Consider the following 20,903-nt stretch of genomic DNA (forward strand, 5'->3'; position numbering starts at 1 on the left):
GACAGCTACCGCGCCCTATCCTGGACGCGATCACCCAGAAGAACCGACTGTTTCGTGAATGGCAGCTCACTCGCCAACCAGACAGGAAGCGCCGCTTAAACCGCATGAGAGGGGAAATTAAGGCAGCAGTCGAGCAACACCGGGGCCAGGAATGGGAAGACCTTGTGTCTACCCTCAATCCTGAGGATGGCAGTACATGGAGGGTGGTAAAGTCCTTCCTACCGCCTTTACAGGTCGGGAACGACGTCGCCAGTGACACCGACGCGAAAGCCAGCGTCCTGGCTGACGCTTTTGCGGCGAACCTCACACTGGTGGCCGACATCATCGACGACGACCACATACGGCGGGTCCACGAGCAACTACCAACCTTCCGCGCCGCAAGGGAGGAAGGCGACGTTATCGAGCCGATAACGGGGGAGGACGTTGCTGTGCAGCTTCGCTCGCTGAACTCCAAGAAGGCTGTAGGCAACAGTGGCGTCACAAACCTCTTGCTGAAGAACCTTCCGCCGGGCTTACACCGGCAACTTGCCGATGTTTTCAGCGAGATTCTCCGATCAGGTGTCTACCCCTCTGCATGGAAACACGCGGAGGTCGTGGCCATTCTGACATCCGGCAAGGTTGGTTCGTTGTTGTTTTGTTTGTTTGTTTGAGGTTTAAGGGACCAAACAGCAAGGTCATCAGTCCCTTGTTTCAAATAGGGTCCATTCCGCTAATGGGACATCTCAGGAAAGTCGGAACAATAAAAGGGAAGAAGGTAAAAACGTAAAAGGGCAGTCATGTTGTCAATGGTAAACAAAATGAGGGAAGTCCGCAAGAGAACGAACCCAATGCTATGCTGAAGCAGCATAGGCAAGACCACCTGTGACTTAAAACGTGCAACCGCTAGAGTGTAGAAATATGTATAGGAAAAGGAGACTAGCCCATCCTTAAAAAAAAAGGAAAAACAGAGTAAAAGGGGAAGAAAAGAGGATCTCAGTCAGGGGGGTGAATCGGGAATCTCCAAACACGGCTTACAGTGGGAGACACCCAAACACTCACCGCCCTGCCCCAACACCAGAGAGAGATTAAAAACCTTAAAACTGAGAATAAAAACCACATTCCCAGAGGAAACCGAGTACCAAGGAGACCATCTGGGAATCGTCAGCCAACATCAAAGGTAAAGTGTGGGGGAGTCTGTACTTAGCACGCAGAGCCAAAAGAGGGGGGCATTCAACCAAAATGTGGGCTACTGACTGGAACGCTCCACAACCACATAGTGGGGGTGGCTCATCACGCAAAAGAAAACCATGGGTCAGCCTGGTATGGAAAATGCGGAGACGACACAGCGTGGTCGAGTCCTTTCAGGAGAGGCGAAAGGAAAAATGCCACGAGCCTGGTGTCACCTTAATCGCACGAAGTTTATTAGACAGGGGAGTAGCCTCCCCAGAGTTGGCCCCATGATTGTGCGAAGTGGAATTTGATGTGAAGCCGTAAATACGCCGCAGGAGGGGTTACAGAAAACGAGGGGGGGGGGGGGGGGGGTAAGTGACTGCTCCCCCAGCCAAAAGATGAGCGAGCTCATTACCCGGGATACCCACATGGCCAGGGACCCAAAGGAAGTCAATGGAACAAGCAGCACGGTGAATATCAGCGAGATGGTCATGGATAGCAGAGACCAAGGGATGGTGCGAAAAACACCGGTCAATAGCAAGAAGGCCACTCATCGAGTCCATACATAACAAAACGCGGGTGTGTTGGGACTGTTTAATAAAGGTAAAGGCCTGGGAAACTGCTATCAATTCTGCAGTAAACACCCCACATGTAGGTGGCAGCAGATGATTTTCCATTCCAACAGAGGACGTGAAGGCATACCCAACATGATCAGCACATTTAGAGCCATCAGTGTAAAAACCAACAGCATCCCCAAACTCCCATAAAATTCGGTGGAAAAAGGAACCGAACACCACCGGGGGGATGGAATCTTTCGGACCTCGGCGGAGATCCATCCGAATTCGAGGCCGAGGAACTAACCAAGGGGGGGTGGAGGGGAGGGAGCGAGGAAGACAGGACAAAGAAGGAAGCTGAAAATCACGGCAAAGAGATGCAAGGTGGAGACCAACCGGTAAACCCGCCCGTGGGCAGGAGTCGGGTGGGCGACGTCCATGGTCTGGGAACAGGATAGAATAGGAAGGATGAGTAGAAGAGGAACGGATAGCGAGTGCATAAGACATCAGAAGCTGGGACCGCCCAACAGAAAAAGGGGGGGGGGGGGGATCCCAGCTTCAACCAGGAGCCTATCAACAGGGCTAGTAGGGAAGGCACCGGTGGCCAAACGGATACCACGATGGTGAACTGGACCCAGCACGTGCAGTGTGGAAGGAGCAGCTGAACCACAAACTTGACAACAATAGTCCAAGCGAGACAGAACTAGAGCACGATAAAGACGGAGAAGGAGGGAACGGTCCGCACGCCAAGAGGAGTGGGCAGGGAAGCGAAGGACATTGAGTTTATGGAAACATCCTACCTTCAGGAGTCTGATAAGTGGCAGCCAAGTGAGCTTGTTGTCGAAAAGAAGACCCAGGAAACGAAACTGTGGGACCACAGGCAATCGTTGTGCAGCGAGATAGAGCTCTGGATCAGGGTGGATCGTAGTACGGCGACAGAAGTGGACCACCCGCGATTTTGAAGGAGAGAAATGAAACCCGTGTGAGAGGGTACATGCAGAGGCACGCCGTATAGCTCCCTGAAGCTACCGTTCTGCAGATGCCATCGAGGAGGAACTAACCCAAATGCATAAATCATCCACATACAGGGCAGGGGCGACCAAGGGACCGACAGAGGCCACAAGTCCATCGATAGCAATGAGGAAAAGAAGGACACTCAAGACAGAACCCTGTGGGATGCCTGTCTCCTGGGTCTGTGGAGAACTAAAAACAGTACCAACCCCAACTCTGAATGACTGATGGAACACGAACTGGTGGATAAAAATCGGGAGTGGGCCCCGAAGACCCCACTGATGAAGCGTAAGTAAGATGTGATGGCGCCAGGCCGTGTCATAGGCCTTGCGAAGGTCAAAAAACACTGCAACCAAATGGCGGCGCTGGGAAAAAGCCTGCCGAAATGCGGATTCCAAGCGAAGTAAATGATTGATTGGAGACCGTCCTTCTCGAAAGCCACACTGGTAAGGGGACAATAGATCCCGAGATTCGAGGACCCAATTGAGCCGACAGGCTACCATCCGTACAAGTAACTTACAAACAACATTGGTCAAACTAATTGGCCGATAGCTGTCAACAGATAGGGGGTTCTTACCAGGCTTAAGGACAGGAACCACGATGCTATCCCTCCACTGAGAAGGGAAGTCACCCTGGAGCCACATACGGTTAAACACCCGAAGAAGATGTTGCCGTTGTGGAGCACTGAGGTGTTGAAGCAGTTGGTTGTGAATGGAATCTGGGCCAGGAGCCGTATCATGAGAAGAAGATAGAGCAGAAAGAAATTCCCATTCAGTAAAAGGTTCGTTGTAAGATTCTGACTCACAAGGGGTGAAACATAAGGTGGAAGCTTCAGCCTGCAGCTTTTGGTGAAGGAAAGCAGCTGGATAGGAGGCTGATGCTGATGCCACTGCAAAATGGGTCGCAAGATGTTCTGCAAGAACTAATGGGTCCGTACGAAGGCCATCTGGGAGGTGAAGGCCTGGGAGGGTGGACTGCCGATGGTAACCTTGGAGAGAGTGAAGTGTAGCCCATACCCGTGACAGAGGGACACTAGAACTAAGGGAAGAAACGAATCGTTCCCAACATATCCGCTTGCTCTGTTTGATTAAATAACGGGCTTTAGCGGGGAGTCATTTAAAGGTAGTAAGGCTGGCTACGGATGGGGTACCTCTTAAAGTGTTGCAAAGCTCGACGGCGATCACGGATGACAATGGCCGTACTCCACCATGGGACTTGCCGGCGACGAAATGGCGCAGATGAGCGCGGGACAGCAAGGCTAGCAGCACGAAAAATCGCGTCACGTAGGACGTCATCAATACAACTCGACAAAGAGGGAGAAAACACGACCTGTGCTGTGTATAGAGGCCAATCGGCACGTTGGAAAGACCAACGAGGTAACGTGTCCATCGGGGAGTGGGAAGGGAGCGAGATAATCAATGGGAAATGGTCACTATCACAAAGGTCGTCGTGTGGCGACTAGTGTAATGACGGGAGGAGAAAGAAAAAGATCAATGGCAGAAAAGGCACCATGACCGGCACTGAAATGAGTAGGGGAGCCATCATTAAGAAAGTGCAGACCACGACCTGTGCCAAGTTGGTCTATAAGAAGACCTTGTCTAGATGGAAAGGCACTGTCCCACAAGGGATGATGAGCATTAAAATCCCCAAGGAGGAGGAAGGGAGGAGGAAGTTGCTGAAGAAGGGCAATTAAGGCAGCAGGTGTAAGAGTCCTGTCAGGATGGAGATAAATATTGCAAACCGTGACCTCAGAGTCCAGGTGGACCCTAACAGCAACCGCTTCCAATGTAGTTTGTACATTGGTCCGCACAGATGTTGCTAGCACGTGGATTCCTCTTCAAACGCCACCAGAAGCCCGCAGGGGTCCGACCCGATTTCGACAGAAAACACGGAACCCACGGAGGGTCAGTGAGTGAGCATCAGTAGAATGAGATTCCTGGAGAACCACACAAGCTGCAGAGTAGGACGAAAGAAGGGATTTCAATTCCGGAAGGTGACGATAGTATCCATAACAATTCCATTGGAGAACCACAGAACGATGATTTAAAAGGGGGGCTGAACACGCTAAATCTAGTCATACCGCCGGGTCCCCACCCGTCACCGACAAGGAGGGAGCGACATCTACGAACAACAGGTCAGAATCCAGTTGTGAAGTCGGAGAAGGGACCTCCGGTGACACCAGAGGCTCTTTGTCCCGGGACTTATGTTTTTTCTTCTTTTCAGGCTGAGATCGAGGAGGACTGTGTGGCATAAAGGAGCCAGCTGCAGCAAGGTCAGGAACAGAAAGAGACCGGGCGACCTGGGCGCCGACAGACCGCGGCTCTCGCGGTCGTCGCGCGGCAGCAGACCTTTGGCCTGGAAGGTGTCGGGAAGGGGCATCCCGGGAGAGGCGCCCTTGACCGGCAAACGCCGAAGGAGTGGAACACTTCTCCGGCTGGGGAGGGGGGGGGCAGCACCCAGAGGAGAAAGTGTGGGAGCTGCAGGGGAGGGGGGGCAGGAGAGGGGTCCGGGATGGGGGTAAGGAAGGGGGAGGAAGGGGTGAAGATGTAACCAAGGTGTAACTAGATGTCATGGACACAGGGTGAAGTCGTGTATATTTCTTACGGGCCTCTGTGTAGGTTAAACGATCGAGGGACTTATACTCCTGTATCTTCCTTTCCTTCTTATATACTGGGCAATCTGGTGAACGTGGAGAATGACTACCATGACAATTTACACATACAGGAGGGGGAACACAGGGACCCCTCATGGAGTGGACGTCCACAGTCACCACAGAGAGCGGCCTGGGAACAGCGGGAAGACGTGTGGCCAAAACGCAAGCACTTGAAACACCTCATAGGAGGTGGGATGTACGGCTTCACATCACAGCGATAGACCATAATCTTAACTTTCTCAGGGAGGGTATCCCCTTCAAAGGCCAGGATAAAGGCACCAGTATCAATACGATTGTCTTTAGGACCCTTCTGAACACGCCGAACAAAGTGAACACCCCACCATCCGAGATTGTCCCGAAGTTCCTCATCAGTTTGAAGGATGAGGAACCTGTGAAAAATCACACCTTGTACCATATTTAGAGACTGGTGGGGGGTAATGGACACAGGAATTGTGCCAAGATGGGTACAGGCACGAAGGGCCACAGATTGCGCAGCTGAAGCAGTTTTTATCAACAACGAACCGGACCGCATCTTGCTCAGGGAGTCCACTTCGCCAAACTTGTCTTCAATGTGTTCCACAAAGAATAAAGGTTTGACACTGGTGAAAGTATCTCCATCAGTCCTGGTGCAAACTAGATAACGGGGGAAAGGTTTCGCCCCTAGCCGATGGGCCTGACCGTCTTCCCAGGGGGTAGCTACGGAAGGGAAGGCCGAAGGGGCAAGAGAAGCAGCACTTGAGGAATCAGTTCCACGCAGAGAGACGGCCGCAGAAGAACGGCCAGAGTTCTGGACCCGTATGTGTTTCATTTGCATAGCGTCCGCCCTGATACCACCCACTCCGATCAGGGGCTCTCCTCACGGGCGCCACCCAGCCACAGCAAGGGCTGTCTGGCATGGCGGCCATTGCCGGGAGTTCCGAAGCTCCAGGATGACGAGCAACCACTCCAAGGCATGCATGAGGAGGTCACAGCTCAGGTATCAGAAGTGTGACCCCTGTGTGTTCAGGGGGCTCAACAAAAAGGGTACATAGCGACCTCACCACACGGGCTGGCTACTGTGCTGGCTATGCACCCTAGTATCAGACAACAACGTGAAAGAGAAGGTGGAATGTACTAGGAGAGCGCACATCAGAGACACTAGGTAAGGTGCTGTTCCCCAAATGGCTCACACAACGGAGGAGAAATTTTGTAATGGAGGTCAAACCCCAGAGGGGGACCAAGGAATGCCAAAAGTTGGAGATGATTATGCAACAAAGCCGAATTGTAAAACCAACAGAACCAGGAGGATAGCGGGGGCCAACATAAGCAAGGACACCAAGAGAGGGAGAGGAGAGGGCGAGGGGAAAGGAGCAAGGAGGGGAAAGGAGGGGAAGGGAAAGGAAATGCAGCCCTGGAGAGAAAGAAGGCTGCAATGGCTCGGGGCCCCTTGCTCGCCACGCACGTATCTACAAAAGAGTTGTGGACCCCCTGGGGGGCATCCGGCAAGGACCCACGCCAGGCATCGAGTTACCGACTCATCAGCCTGCTGCCGTCCCTCTCGAAAGTTTTCGAGAGGCTGTGCGCGAGAAGACTGATGCGACGCATCACCCAGGAGGGCATCATCCCAGACGAGCAGTTCGGGTTCCGAGAAGAAAATGCCACTTCCCACCAGCTCTTGTGGGTGGTAGAACCGGCGATGAGGGCACTGGAAACAAGGGAATTCTTTGGCGCAGTGTTCCTCGACGTCTCCCGAGCGTTTGACTCTGTGGGGCACGAAGGTCTCTAGTTCAAACTTTTTGAACAAGGGATACCGACGTCCCACATGACGCTGCTGTTGTCGTACCTGTCTGAACGAACCTTCCACGTGAGGGCTGACCGGTACGTCCACACACCGGCAGATACGTTCAGGGGTGGGTTCTCAGCCCCTTGCTGTAGTCCCTGTACACTGCCGACGCCCCGAAAGTGGCAGGAGTCGAACTGGCGGTGTACGCCGATGATATAGCCCTGTTCACTCTCAGCATGAACGCCCAAGTGCTTTCTCTCTTTTACAGGAACCGCAGGAATGACAAATTTTGTCTAAACTGCACCAGCAGATCAGGCGGCTACTGCAGGGCCATGACGGCGGAGCTCTGGAAGCGTAGGTCGGACTTTAAGTCCTGGGCGATCTCGTGCACTAGGCGCTGGAATGGCAGCTTGCGGATGAGCAGCTCTGTGCTCTTCTGGTAGCGCCTGATTTCTCGCAGGGCGACGGTGCCCGGCTTGCAGCGGTGGGTCATATAGCATGCATTATTTCTATAGTGACTAAACTAGTGCTGAGAGTAGCGGGAAAAGACGGTAGGTGGCGGGCGCGTTCTTCCTCGCCGCCTTGGTGGCGAGCTGTTTGCGCGGCACCTTTCCGCCGGTGGACTTGCGGGCCGTTTGCTTTGTGCGGGCCATAGCGGTAGCGGAGAGCGGCGTGGAGGTGAGGTGCGGTACGGCGTCCGCTGCTGCCTTGACAACGGGCCCGCGCTTGGTTTTCATTTTTTTTTTTTTTTTACTATTCATTTCCGCTCCTAAAGGGAGGCGGATGGGCTGCTGGAGAGCTTGTTGCTCTATTGGGGCCAGAGATGAGGGTATTACATTTTTGTTTTCTTTATTTATTTTGTACTTATTGCTAACTTACATACTAATTACAATTTTCTTAAAATAGTGTTTGGCCATATATAATTGTTTTGTTATCTTAAGAACTAATTACAATTTTCCAAGCAATAGAGGTAGAAATAGAATTAGAATTGGAAATAGGGGTGACAGTGCAGGCGGGTTTATGTGCCGTTTTGTTGCACTCGACCGTTTTGTTGCAATCGATTAGGTCGTGTTTATGGTGGCGGGCGGTCGGAGTTCAACGCCTGAAGGTGGGAGGGGGTGGGAGTGTCGTTGTTCTGTATATGTAATTGTCTTGCGTGTTCGTGTTGGTGTATTGTGTCAGGGAAGATGTGGAGGGTGTTGTTTATGATTGTTCTTGGTGGGTAGGTTTATTTGTGTTTGGGTTTGTTTCTGTGTCTGGTTCTGTGGGTGTATATTGTGTGTAGGTCAGGACGGGAGGTGAGGGTGGTTTTCCCATAGTGGGCTCTCAGGATGGCTAGTCTTGTTTGAACAGGGGTGACTTTTGCTTCCTCAAAGACCTCTTGTCTGGGGGTGGAGGGTGGGAGGTGTAGGATGCTGCGTAGTATTCGTCTCTCGGTGCGGAAGATTCTTTCTGCTTGGGTTTTGGAGATGCAGGCGAGAGGCGCTGCCGCGTATTCAAACAGTGGGTGGACGAACGTTTCGTAGGTGTTTACAGCTCTCTTGTTATTGCAGCCTGTAAATTTTCCTTGGACACGTCGTATGAGGTGTTGGCGTTGACGTACTTTGCTCAGGGTCTCCTTAATATGGTTGCTCAGGTTGAGATACTTGTCAAGGTGGACGCCCAGGTATTTTGCATTGGGGGAAGGGAGGAGCTGGGTGCCCCACAGCGTGAGGGAGATGTAGTCGGGATTTTGGTTTGTCTTTTTGTGGATGTTGCGGTGTTTGAATAGGATGAGTTGAGTTTTGGTGGGGTTAGGTTTGATGCGCCATTGTCGCATCCAGTCTTCTAGTTTTGTCAGGTAGGTCGCTGTCTGGTTGTTGATGGTGTTTGTCGAGGGTCCAGAATTCCAATATGCTGTGTCGTCTGTGTATAATTGGAGTTGTTTGTTAGTTCTTGTCACGGTGGGGATGTCAATGGTGTAAAGGGAGTAGAGCAGGAGGGAGATAATCCCGCCCTGCGCTACTCCTGCTTCAGGGCGGAAAGGGGATGAGGTGGTTTGGCTGATGTGGATTTGGCAGCGTCTGTCGTGTAAGAGGGTTTGGATTAGTCTTACTGTCTGCGGTTGGAAGCTTGTCTTAAGCAGCTTGTATAGAAGTCCGTCATGCCAGATTTTGTCGAATGCCCGCTCAGTGTACAGAAAGACAGCGAGCGTGCACTGTCCAAGGTTCTGATGTCTTGTTATGTCTGAAGTGAGTCTGCGAAGGGGATCATTGGTGGAGTGGAGTTTTTCGGAAGCCAGACTGGAGGTGAGGAATGGGTTGGAGTTTGTCAGTAAAGTGCGTGAGTCTGTCTGTAATTATTCTTTCAAAGGTCTTGCAGAGGACGTCAAGGAGGGATATGGAGCGGTAGGATTTAGGATCAGATTTGGGTTTGCCTGGTTTGGGGATCATGATGACTTTGGCGGATTTCCACGCTGTGGGGATGGTGTTGTGGGAGAGGCAGAAGTTGAATAGAAGGGACAGGAGGGGGATGATGGTGTTGAGGGGGCAGTTGCGGAGGTGTAGACACTGTATCCCGTTCTCGCCAGGGGCTGAGTTTCTGCCTGAGAAGATGGCCTTCTTAATTTCACTCTCGGTAATTACATTCTGCAGTTTAATGTCTTCTTCTGTGGGGGCGGTGGGGGAGACGAGTAGAAGGGGGAGTTCTGTGGTGACTGTGTGGTGGAATGGTTCGATAAATAGGGGGTCCTGTGGGAATTTGTGGGTGTCTTCTAGGGCGGTTTTGAAGGCTTCTGCTACTTGGGTGGGGTCAGTGGTGGGGGAGTCTACATTTAGTTTGAATGTCCTGTCAGTGTTTTGTCCCGTGAGTGTCTTGAACTTGTTCCAAAATTTGCGTCCTTGTCTGTAGTCAAGTTTGGAACAGGTTTCGTCCCATTGTTTTTGTCGGTGTTCAGAGGTGAGGCGCTTAATTTCGTTGTTCAGCCTGTTCCAAATTGTTTTAAGGTCGTGGTTTCTGGCTTTGTTGATTTCGTGGTAGAGCTTTCTTTTTTTCTCGGATCAGTCTGAGAATTTCGGGGGGAAGGTGGGATTTGAAGGAGGCGATGGTTTTTGGTGGGGATGGCTGCGTCGATGGCTGTCTTGATGGTGTCTATTATTCTGTCATTGATGTGGTTAAGGTCGTCGGTGTCGGTAATGGTTAGTGGGGCTAGTAGGTTGTTGTTAATGGTCTCTTTGTACTTTGCCCAGTCAGCTTTGCTATAGAGTTTTATCGTTCGGGATGTGGGAGCTGGGGGAGCGGGCTTGATGGCAGTGGTGCTGAAGAGGATGGGTAGGTGGGGGCTGGTAAGGGTGTCACCTATTGAATACTGGGTGATGGTATCAGAGAGGGAGGGGCTGTATAGGATGTGATCGGGGAGGGAGCAGCCGTTGTGTCCTATGAAGGTGAATGTATTGATGGGAAGTCTTGTCGCGTTTTCAGTGGTGAGGAAGTCAAGTAGGTCAGTTCCATTTTGATTGTGTGTGGTGTCTCGTAGTAGTTCATGTCCTGCGTTCAGGTCAGTTAGGAGGAAGTATTCTTTAAAGGTTGTTAGGTAGCGGAGGAAGGATTTTGGAAGTGGAGTGTTTGGTCGGTTGTATAGGCAGGCTTTTTTATAATGAGGCGTCTGCGTCTGGGGCGGGGTATGGATATCGTGACTGCCTCTAGATCTTTATATTGAGGTGGGAGTGGGACCTCTTGGGTGGCCAGGGTTGTCTTGGTGTATATAGCAACGCCGCCTCTGCCGTCAGGTTGGTGTTTGGCGTAGTGGTCGTAGTTGCGGTTGAGTCTCATATTGTCGGTAGGTTTGGTCCAGGTCTCTGCTAGTCCAAGGATGTCTATGTCGTTTCTGCTGAGGCAGTCGTTGCGAAGGGCTTTGCGGCTGTGGATGCCTTCTATGTTGACAAAAAGGAGGTTGGTGGGTTCTCTAATGGGGTGTACTGCCATGAATGGGATTGGGGGGGGGGGGGGGGATGAGAGTGTTGGCAAGTGTGTTTAACTTCTCAGTGCTTGCGAATATGGTGTTTTGATTATTGTCGTCGTGACGTTATTGCCTTCTTGATTGTATTTTAGGTCCTTGAGGAAGAATTTTTGGGCCACCTGTCGGAGAGTAGATATTATCTCTTGCCACCGGCCTTGGAAGAGGGAATCGAGTGTGAAGGTGATGGATTTAAGGAAGTCCTCGATGAGAAGGTGAGAACCTTGGGTGGCGGGGGTGTCAGCGAGGTGGAAGGGGGCTTGGAGGTGGTCGTTTTCTGCCTGTTGGGGGCAGTATTTGCATCGGAAGGAGCGGGAGGAGTGTGGGCCACCGCAGTTGGCGCAGGTGGGAGTGACAGAAGGGTCTAGTTCACAGGATGAGAGGGGGTGGTCCTTGCCACAGCGGCTACATTTGTGAGGAGAAGAGCATTGTTCAGTTCTGTGCTTAAACTGCTGGCATTTTTGACATTGAATTGGTAGGGGACTGGGTGGGTCGGATGGTTCTACCCTATGGTGAGACAAGTAGATGTGGACTCCATGTTCGAGCATGAAGTCAATGTCCCTCTGATTGAGATGACTCGAATCATGGGCCCAAAGTTGCCTGTCTTTCTCGGTTTAATTCTTCATGCGTTTAGGATTGGGATTCCCTGGCGTTGGAGTTCGGCTTTGACATCTTCAGGAAGAATGTCTAAGCCGACATCCTTGATCACTGCACTGACTGTGGGGTTTTTCGGTTGGTGAGGGGGGGCCGCGGTTTCCCTAACGGATTTTCTCTCCACGGTCACCCTGGAGTTCAGGAGTTTCCTAAGCTCCTGTTGCAGTTGATTTGGGTCCATATCTTTGTAGGATGTTAACTTGGCCATCCTGCCATCTCTAAAAACATTGAGGGAGCCATTGAAATTCCGGAATGAGGGGAGGTGTTCCCTGAGTGTGAGGGACAGGGTTTTGTTGGTGGAATTGTCTGGGAGGTTCTTTAGGAAGTGTATGGAGGGAGCAGAGGGTTTTAAGGGTTCCTGGATTGGGGAGTGGGTGGGGGATGATTTTGTGTTGAGTAGGTGGTAGGGACGGAGGGCTATAGGAGAGGGGGTGGGGGGAATGAAGAGGCTGTTGCGTCGGAGTCTGGGATCTCCCAGCATGGAGTCGTTGATGGGGGGTGGAGGAGGGGGGGGGGAAGGATATGTCTTCCAGTGAGGTATGCTTTCTGAAGAATTTTTTTCTGCGGTGAACTGGTTGCCAACCTTCCTCTTCTGGTAGTTGGCTTTCCTGGGTGGAGTCAAACTGGAGGTCAAGATGAAGGGTGAGGGATAATCTTTGGGGATTTGAGAATGTGGTAGGAGTGGGGTCGGTTGGGGTTGCTGGTGTTGCGCTGCTTGAAGGATCCATGTTGGTGTCGGGGGGGGGGGGGGGTTGCCTTTGTCCTTTGGTTGACGAGATTGGTATTTCGCCTTCTCAGGGGTGGGAGGGGGAAGGAAGGACTGGGGGAGTGGTCGCAGTAGAGTGGGTTGGACCTTCTACCGCTTCGTTAGCACCTCCTGTGACCCGTGGGGGATCGAGGATCTCCACGGGAGAGAGGGTCTTCTACACTTGCTCCGCTTGCGCGGGAGACGGGTGCTGGCCGCCTCGGATCTGTTTAGTTCGAGGGGGCATGCCACCGGGCCCTGGCACGGTAAATGCCCTAGTTGTTTTAAGGGGAGGTGCGACACTGTGTTGCGGCTGAGACAGAACTCAGTGATTCGGGTGTCGAGTGAGTGATCACTCGGCAGTGGCGGCTCGTCGTTGAGTTACGACAGAGCGAGTCCAGACGTGAGGCTGCACCCTGGGTGTGAACTCGACATTGCTTTTTTGTGATACGACAATTTTGCTACACCCCGAGTGTCACCGCCGTTTCAGTAGGTTGTGTGAGGTGATAGGTGCCGGTCTGCCACCGTTTGTCGTCGGTGTAGAGACGTGTGTCACTGTAGCCCCGTGACACGGCCGATATGCCGCTACTGCAGGCGCTGCGCCACGTGCGACGCTCGGGGCACACTACGGCTGCTGCCAGCCGACAGAGCGCTGCGCTGTTCAGCGCCGCGTTGCTGGGTGGAGGGGAGAGCGCGCTGGACGAGGTCCGCACGCTACAGCCGCTGCCCGTTGACTGTGGGCGCTGCGCGGTGCTCCGCTGGTCTCGGCGCGGAGTGGTGGGGGTGGCGGAGCAGACTGGCCCGCTTCGGCTGCGCTCTGCTAGTAGGTCTCCTCTCGACGGCGTCCCGACTCGGTGAGATTTTTTTTTTTTCCCCACGTCTCTGGGATGGAGAACGTGTGGCTGCTGTTGCGCGATATAATCCGCTTTTCAGCCGTGGGGGTTGGAATGTAATGCTGTTTTGTCACAGTTTATTTCTTCAAATGGGGATTGTTTTTCCTTTTGTTTGGATGCATTCCGTTTCATCTTGGGAGTATTCTTTCTATTCTGAATATTCAATACATTATTTTATTATCTTTTTTGGTGGGAATACTCGCCCTGGCATTCGCCTTACAGCTTGAGGAAAACCAACAAAACCTCAGCTAGGGCGGAACGAATATTCAGCTATGTGATAAACTATATTCTATTCTTGCAAGTTATGTTCTTGATCTGATTTACTAGCCTAGTTTACTATCGTAATTCTAACTATTTTGAGTTCTTTCTATAGCTTATGGTCCAGTTCTCTTATCCTATCTTAGTTTACTTGTCTTATTCCACGTAATTTTGTCTATTTGGTGCTACTTCTGGATGGTGTAGTTTTGTCCTTTTCTTTTTCGTGTCTGTGATATCTTAGCCTTCTATTTCCTGTATGAGGTGTAGGACTGGTGTGATGTGCTCTGGTATGTTTTCTTGTATACATTTGGCTATTGTCTATGCTGGGAGTGGGTATTGGAAGTGGGGGTACCTAAATTTCCAGTGTTCACTTGTTAGTATGTCCTTTATCGGTCCATCATCTGTTATAAGTCTTTGCGATCCATAATTTGCTATTTGGAAGCGGCATCTTTCTGGGATTGGGATGGTTTTTGTTATGGTGTGAATGTCAGTGGAGGCGGTGTTTGCATTTAGACGTCCGGCAATGCGGAGATTGCGTCTGTCGTGTGCCTGTATCCTGTTGGTTTGCGCTGCTGAGTTCAGCCATGTAATTGCCGCGTACTCGAGTACGGGCCTGACGAAGCAGCTATACGTGTGGACTGAGACCCAGGAGGGGGCCCCGTAGAATTTCCCCTTTTATAAGTTTTATTAAATTCATGCGGGCGCGAGCTTTGTCAATGATGAGGGAGGTGTGAGGTTGCCAACTTAGAGTGTAGTCCAGTGTGATACCTAGATATTGGGCTGTGTTTTTCGGGTAAATTTCTTTGTTCCACAGAGTTACCTTTAGGGAGTCTGGGGTCTGGTTACGTTTTTGGCAGAGGTGCCTGTGACGGAAGAGAATTAGTTGGCTTTTGGCGGGGTTCGGTTTTATTCGCCACTTGCGCATCCATCTTTCGAGTTTGTTGATGTTGGCTTTAGCGAGGGTTTGTACGCTGGCTGTTGAGGTACCGGAGCACCAGTAGGCGGTATCATCGGCGTAAAGGGCGAGGCCTTCGCACCAAGTTTCGGGTTTCGGTATATTGGCGGTGAATAGTTTATATAGGGTAGGGGAAAGTACCGCTCCTTGTGCCACACCGGCCTCGGGGGTAAAGGGGGTAGACAGCTCCTACTATTACCTGCCCCTGCCGGTTGGAGAGGATGTTGCGGATTAATTTGCAGATCAGGGGTGGGAATCCCTGAGTCCAGAGTTTGTATATGAGTCCTCTGTGCCACACCTTGTCAAATGCCCTCTCGATGTCTAGGAACAGTGCCAGAGTGCACTCGCTTCTGTTTAGGGCTTTGGTTATGTGGTCAGTAATTCTGACTATACAGTCGTTTGTGGAGTGATTCCGACGGAAGCCTGCCTGTTCCACGGGTATTACGTTGTGTTTGTCTGTGAATTTTGTTATTCTTGCGTTGATGATGTGTTCAAAGAGCTTGCCTAAAACAGGGAGGACGGAAATTGGCCGGTATGAGTCCGGTCGGTTGAGGGGTTTGCCTGATTTGTGGATCATTGTAATTTTGGCGTGTTTCCATTGTTGTGGCACTGTTCCTAGGGAGAGGGCAGCGTTGAATAGGATGGATAAGGAGGTGAGGAGAGGGAGCACAGGTGCGTTTTTGACTTGCCTCAGCGTGATGCCGTCTAGTCCTGGTGCTCCGTTTTTCCCTATTTTGATGGCTGCCGTTATCTCTGCGTCGCTGATGGGCTGGGTAAGATCGGACTGGTCTTTGGTGGGTGCAATTGGGGATTGGGATAGGTTGTCTGCGAGATTGTTTATGTTTACCGCGTGGTGATAGGGGGGCCCGTGCGGCCCGTGCTGCGCTTATATGCCCTCGGTGCGCGTGGTGGGGGGAGGGCGGGCCAGAGTCTATATAGGGGGGCGGCGCTTCTCGACGTCTCCGAGGCCTTCGACTGCGTGTGGCATGACGGCCTCGTGTACAAACTCTTTGCACACGGGGTACCGACGTCACACGTCCGAGCAGACGGAGACATCTCCACCGATAGGCAGATCCGCCCGGGAGTGCCGCAGGGGTCGGTTCTCGGCCCCCTGGGGTACTCCCTCTACACAGCCGACGATCCGCGGGTGGCACGCGTGGGGTTAGCACTTTGTGCTGACGACACAACGCTATTCACCCGCAGCAAGAACGCGGCCGAGATGCGCCTCCAGCTGGGATGCGACGTCCTGGGTGCCTGGTCTACCAGATGGCGACTAAAATTTAACGCCGCAAAGAGCCAGGCCATTGTCTTTAGCAGGAAAACGCTGCCTCCGAACCTACAGCCAATCACAATCCCATGGTTGCGGACAGGAAAACACCTCGGGGTGACGCTCGATCGGCACCTGACGTGGCTCCCCCACGTCCGTGACGTCAGGGGGGGCGAGCAGTGGGGCGTCTTCGTGCGCTGAACCCACTGCTCAACCCTTCCTCCACACTCCCGCCACGACACGGCCTCACTCTGTATCTGGCCCCGGTACGGCCGATACTGGAGTATGCTGCCGTGGTGTGGGGCAACGCTGCCGCCACGCACATCGCGGTGCTTCAGCGCGTCCAAAACAGGGCGCTGCGCCTTACCCTCCATAAGCCGCCTCGCCACCCAACGAGGCTGCTTCACGAGGAAGCAGGCGTCCCGCTACTGCGGGACCGCTTCCGGCACATCGCCAGAGTGTTCTACAACGCTGCAGAACACTCTGGCAGCCGCCTGATTCGTGGGCTGGGCCGCCAGGTCCACCACAGGCCGACAATACGTTGGCCCGACCTCCTGCGGGAGTAGACGAATTCCTACGGAGTCAATGACGCCACACAGAGCGCCTCCCTAGTCAGAGGCGTTCCCTGAGGACAATTCAAGGAGTTAGGAACCCAAACACAACACAGAGGTCTACGCAGGAACAGCAGCTACGCTGCTTACACTGCTCCCACACCTGGTAGATGATGCCACTGTTCAGCAGCAGCAGCAGCAGCAGCAGCAGCGTGTTCCCCCTCTCACTCCCTCGATGCAGCGGATCTCCAGTGCATCCGCAAGGAAATGAGGGAAGCATGCATGGACACCGAAGGGAGTTACTACGTCCTCGATGACGAGAACGAGGCGTGCAAGCCCGAAACCACAGCCAGCACCGCACCTGCAGCAACAACGCCTGCAAACCAGGACACAGGAGTTGCAGAGGCAGCGCTGAACTCCTTGTTGGACCTCCTGCCGAAGTCCAACACACCATTGGCGGCGCACTCCAACGGCGCCCAAAACAAGGAAACCGCCGTCGATGTTACTGAAATGGAACACCAAGCGACTCAGAACAAGAGAAGGCATTCAGACGGAGACGCTCCCGTGCCAGCTAATGCACGTAAATTTCGGAAGGCAACGGGCCCTCCCACACGGCCCAAGGGGGCAGCCAAAGGTGGCAGCCAAAGGTCGCAGGCGCAGCAATGGAGGTGGAGCACAACAGCAGGCAGATGCAGACGGCTTACAACAAGTGCGGAAACCGGCAAAGCGCGCCAACATCCCATCCTCCACTCCGATAGCGGTGGAAAATCAATATAATGCCCTGAGCGATGACGATGTGCAAATGACGCAACTCGCGGAATGTGCCAGGGTAGTCCAGTACCAGCGGTGGCGGTTTAGAGCGGCGTGGCGGTGTGGGCAACAACTGCTGCAAAAAGTGCTAGGAAAAAACAATTTCGTAATACGTGTGTCCGGCGAGCTCTTCAAGGTCCAGACGAACAGCACCACAGACTATATGACGCTCAATAAGGAAATTACCGACTGGGGCATCAAATTTTACACTTACTCGGCAACGAGGGAGAAACCGCTGCGAGTAGTGTACGGAGGGTTCTCATACAAAACTGAACCAAGTCATATCAAAGAGGAATTGGAGGACATGGGCTACGCTGTGAGCGGTGTGTCTAAAATGAAAAACCCAAGAACGAGAAAAGACTCGCTGCTCTTCTGTGTGTATGCTCCCAACACAGAGCGCAACGGACAGCTGTTCCAGCTCCGATTGATCGCAAACTGCAGTGTAACACCTGAAAACCTGCGCACTAAACAATCTTACGCACAGTGCTTCAGGTGCCAGCAGCTCGGCCACGTCCAAAGACACTGCGGCATGGACGAGAGATGCGTGAGATGCGCAGGTGAACACGCATCTCGTGATTGTCCAATGAAAGGAATATCACACAAGGACTTCACACCGAAGTGCGCCCTGTGCGGTGAAAACCATATGGCCACGTACAGAGGCTGCGAACGGCACATAGCCTTCCTCGAGCGCGCCCTAGGGCAGCAGCAACAGCGCGGAGGGAACACGGCCAGAAACGGGAAAACCGCATTCCGCGACTCGCAGAACTGGCCGGCATCCGGTCAGCCACAAAGACGACGACGCCAGACACGTGGAGGACGACGCGCCGGATACAACCCAGCGCCGCCAGGGGCCAGCACCTTCCGGTCGAGCACGCAGAGGCAGCCGGCAACAGTCGGTAAGGCAGGTCGCGACGCAACCAGCAGTGCAGTCCCAAAACTCGCCGCCAGAGGGCAGCACCTCCCGGCGGACGCAACCGGGAGAGTCAGCCGCCGAGTACAGCTCGTCGCCACCAGAGGGCAGCAACATGCAGACGCAGCAGCCAGCAGCCGGTAAGGCAGCCTCCGCGGCTACCTACAACAAAATTCCGGAGGCCGCTACCACGACGGAGTCCCGCAACTCGCCGCGTGGTGGCAGCACCTCCCGGACACAGCCAGCGGCAAGTGACGCCCAGAGAGGCGCGCCGCTCACAGGTGGCAGCACCGCACGGCCGCAGCCGGCACCCCGTGCTAACGCGTGGGCTCGACAGCGATCAGCAGATCAGACGGCAGCCACTACTGCTACCGGGCGTGCGCAGCGTGCACGCACGAATAACGAAGACGCAGCCTCCGGGCGGCGCCCACCGAGAATAGACAGCCCCGTGGACTTCCCGGAAATGCGCATGCGCGGAAGCCGCTACCAACAGCGGCACATCGACGCGCCCCATCCTCCAAAACAACCACAGTAGGAAGACAAGGCCGCCCAAATGCTGCAGCTGTTGGCAGGCCTCATTGACAGGGTCCTCCAAGTGATCGAGGACCTCCCTAACAGATACGCGGCGTCTGTGGAGAAGATAACTGAGACGATTACCTTGCCCATCTCCACCAGACATCATGAATAGAAACGACCGCGGTACAAAAATCGGCGTCTTCAACGCCAACGGCTTGCGTCGCCAGGACGCTGAATTCAGGAGCTTCATCCGTGACGAGAACCTGGACATCTGCCTCATCGCAGAAACACATCTGAAGCCCGGCTTGAAAGTGGGAGTGGCAAACTACCACTGCTACCGGGACGACCGGCCCACCGCGGGTGGCGGCACGGCGGTCTACGTAAGGACGACGATGCGCCACCACAGAGTTCACCTGCCGCAACTCGCTACAATGGAGGCCACGGGAGTAGCCGTACAAACGGACCAGGGGCAAATAAATTTCGTGGCAATCTACCGACCTCCAAGAGGACTACTGCAGCCAGATGAGTTCGCGGCGCGGCGCTAATTTCCCTCCCTGGAACCACATTCCTCGGAGGCGACGTTAACGCCAAGAACATCATCTGGAACTCGAGGACAACTAACACAAGCGGCCGCCACAACGAGGGCCACGATGGCGTCTGGCCACGCCCCAGTGGTCTTCGAACTGAACGCGGACATCATCCAAACAACCAAACGTGGCTTCGACCTCAGGGGCATCACCTGGGACACGTTCCAAACCGAAATGGCGGCCAAGATCGGAGACGCGCCGAACCCGACGGAACATGGTGCGGAAGCGGCGCTGCGGCACCTCACCCGAGGAGTCGCAGAAGCTGTGGCGGCAGCCACTCCAAACAGAAGAGTAGAAAACGAGAAGCCACGCGCCCAAGAATACCCGCAACACCTCAAAGCTGCCATCACGGAGAAGAATAGACTTCGCCGCGAATGGCAGCTAACACGGAATCCCGCGACGAAGCGGCAACTAAAGAGGATTCAGCGGGAAATTAAAGTGGCCGCCGACGCCCACAGAATAGAAGAATGGGCGCAGAAAGTCGCCTCGCTGAAAACAGAGGACGGAACAGCATGGCACGCGGTGAAAGGACTCATCCGCCGCACCGCCAAATTACCGCCACTGCAAGTCGGAGGCGACTTCGTCAGCGAACCGGACGCAGAGGCCAACGCCCTCGCGGACGCGTTCGCTGCGAACTTCACCCCGGTGGAAGACCCCGTCGACCTGCCACACGTGGCACTGGTGGAGGAGCGACTGCCGGTCTTCTTGGCGGCCGAGGACAATGACACCGTCATCGAGCCGATAGAAGAAGCGGAAGTCGAGATCCAGCTACGCTATCTCAACGGCAGGAAGGCAGGAGGCCCCGACCTCGTCACAAACCAGCTCCTCAAGCAGCTGCCGCCCATCGCAGTCGGGCACCTCACGGGGATTTTCAACTCCATCATCCGAACTGGCGTATTTCCAGAGTGCTGGAAACACGCCGAGATCGTGGCCCTACCCAAGCCAGGGAAGGATCACAGGCGAGCGAACAACTACCGCCCGATCAGCCTGCTGCCGGCACTCTCGAAAGTCTTCGAGAGGTTATACGTACGACGGCTGGGAAACCACATCGACGAGCAGTTTGGATTCCGGAAGGGACACTCCACCACCCAGCAACTACTGCGGCTGACAGAGGAAGCCTCCTGTGCCCTGGACCGACGCGAGTACTTCGGCGCGCTTCTGCTCGACGTGTCTCGTGCATTTGATTCAGTGTGGCACAAAGGTCTCCTTCATAAACTGTTTACATTGGGGATTCCAGGGCCACACGTGAAACTCCTGCAGAGTTACCGCGCGGGTCGCACGTTTCACGTACGGGCAGACTGTGGAATCTCCACAGAACGCCGAATACTCGCCGGAGCCCCGCAAGGCTCGGTCCTGGGTCCAGTGCTATACTCGCTGTACACTGCCGACCTTCCGCGCACAGATCGGGTGCAACTCGCCCTGTACGCGGACGATACTGCAGTGTACTGCCGCAGCATGCAGCCCCAACTCCTACAAAGGCGACTGCAATCCGCAGCCAACAATCTGGAAGAGTGGGCGGCAAAGTGGCGGCTGGCGTACAACGCAACAAGCAAGCAATCATTGCCCACCGGAACGTGCCGGCTGACCTCCAGGAGATAACACTACGAGGAAGACCAGTCCCCTGGAGCGCAACG

Source organism: Schistocerca americana, chromosome 8, assembly GCF_021461395.2.
Source record: "Schistocerca americana isolate TAMUIC-IGC-003095 chromosome 8, iqSchAmer2.1, whole genome shotgun sequence".
Taxonomy (NCBI): Eukaryota; Metazoa; Arthropoda; class Insecta; order Orthoptera; family Acrididae; genus Schistocerca; species Schistocerca americana.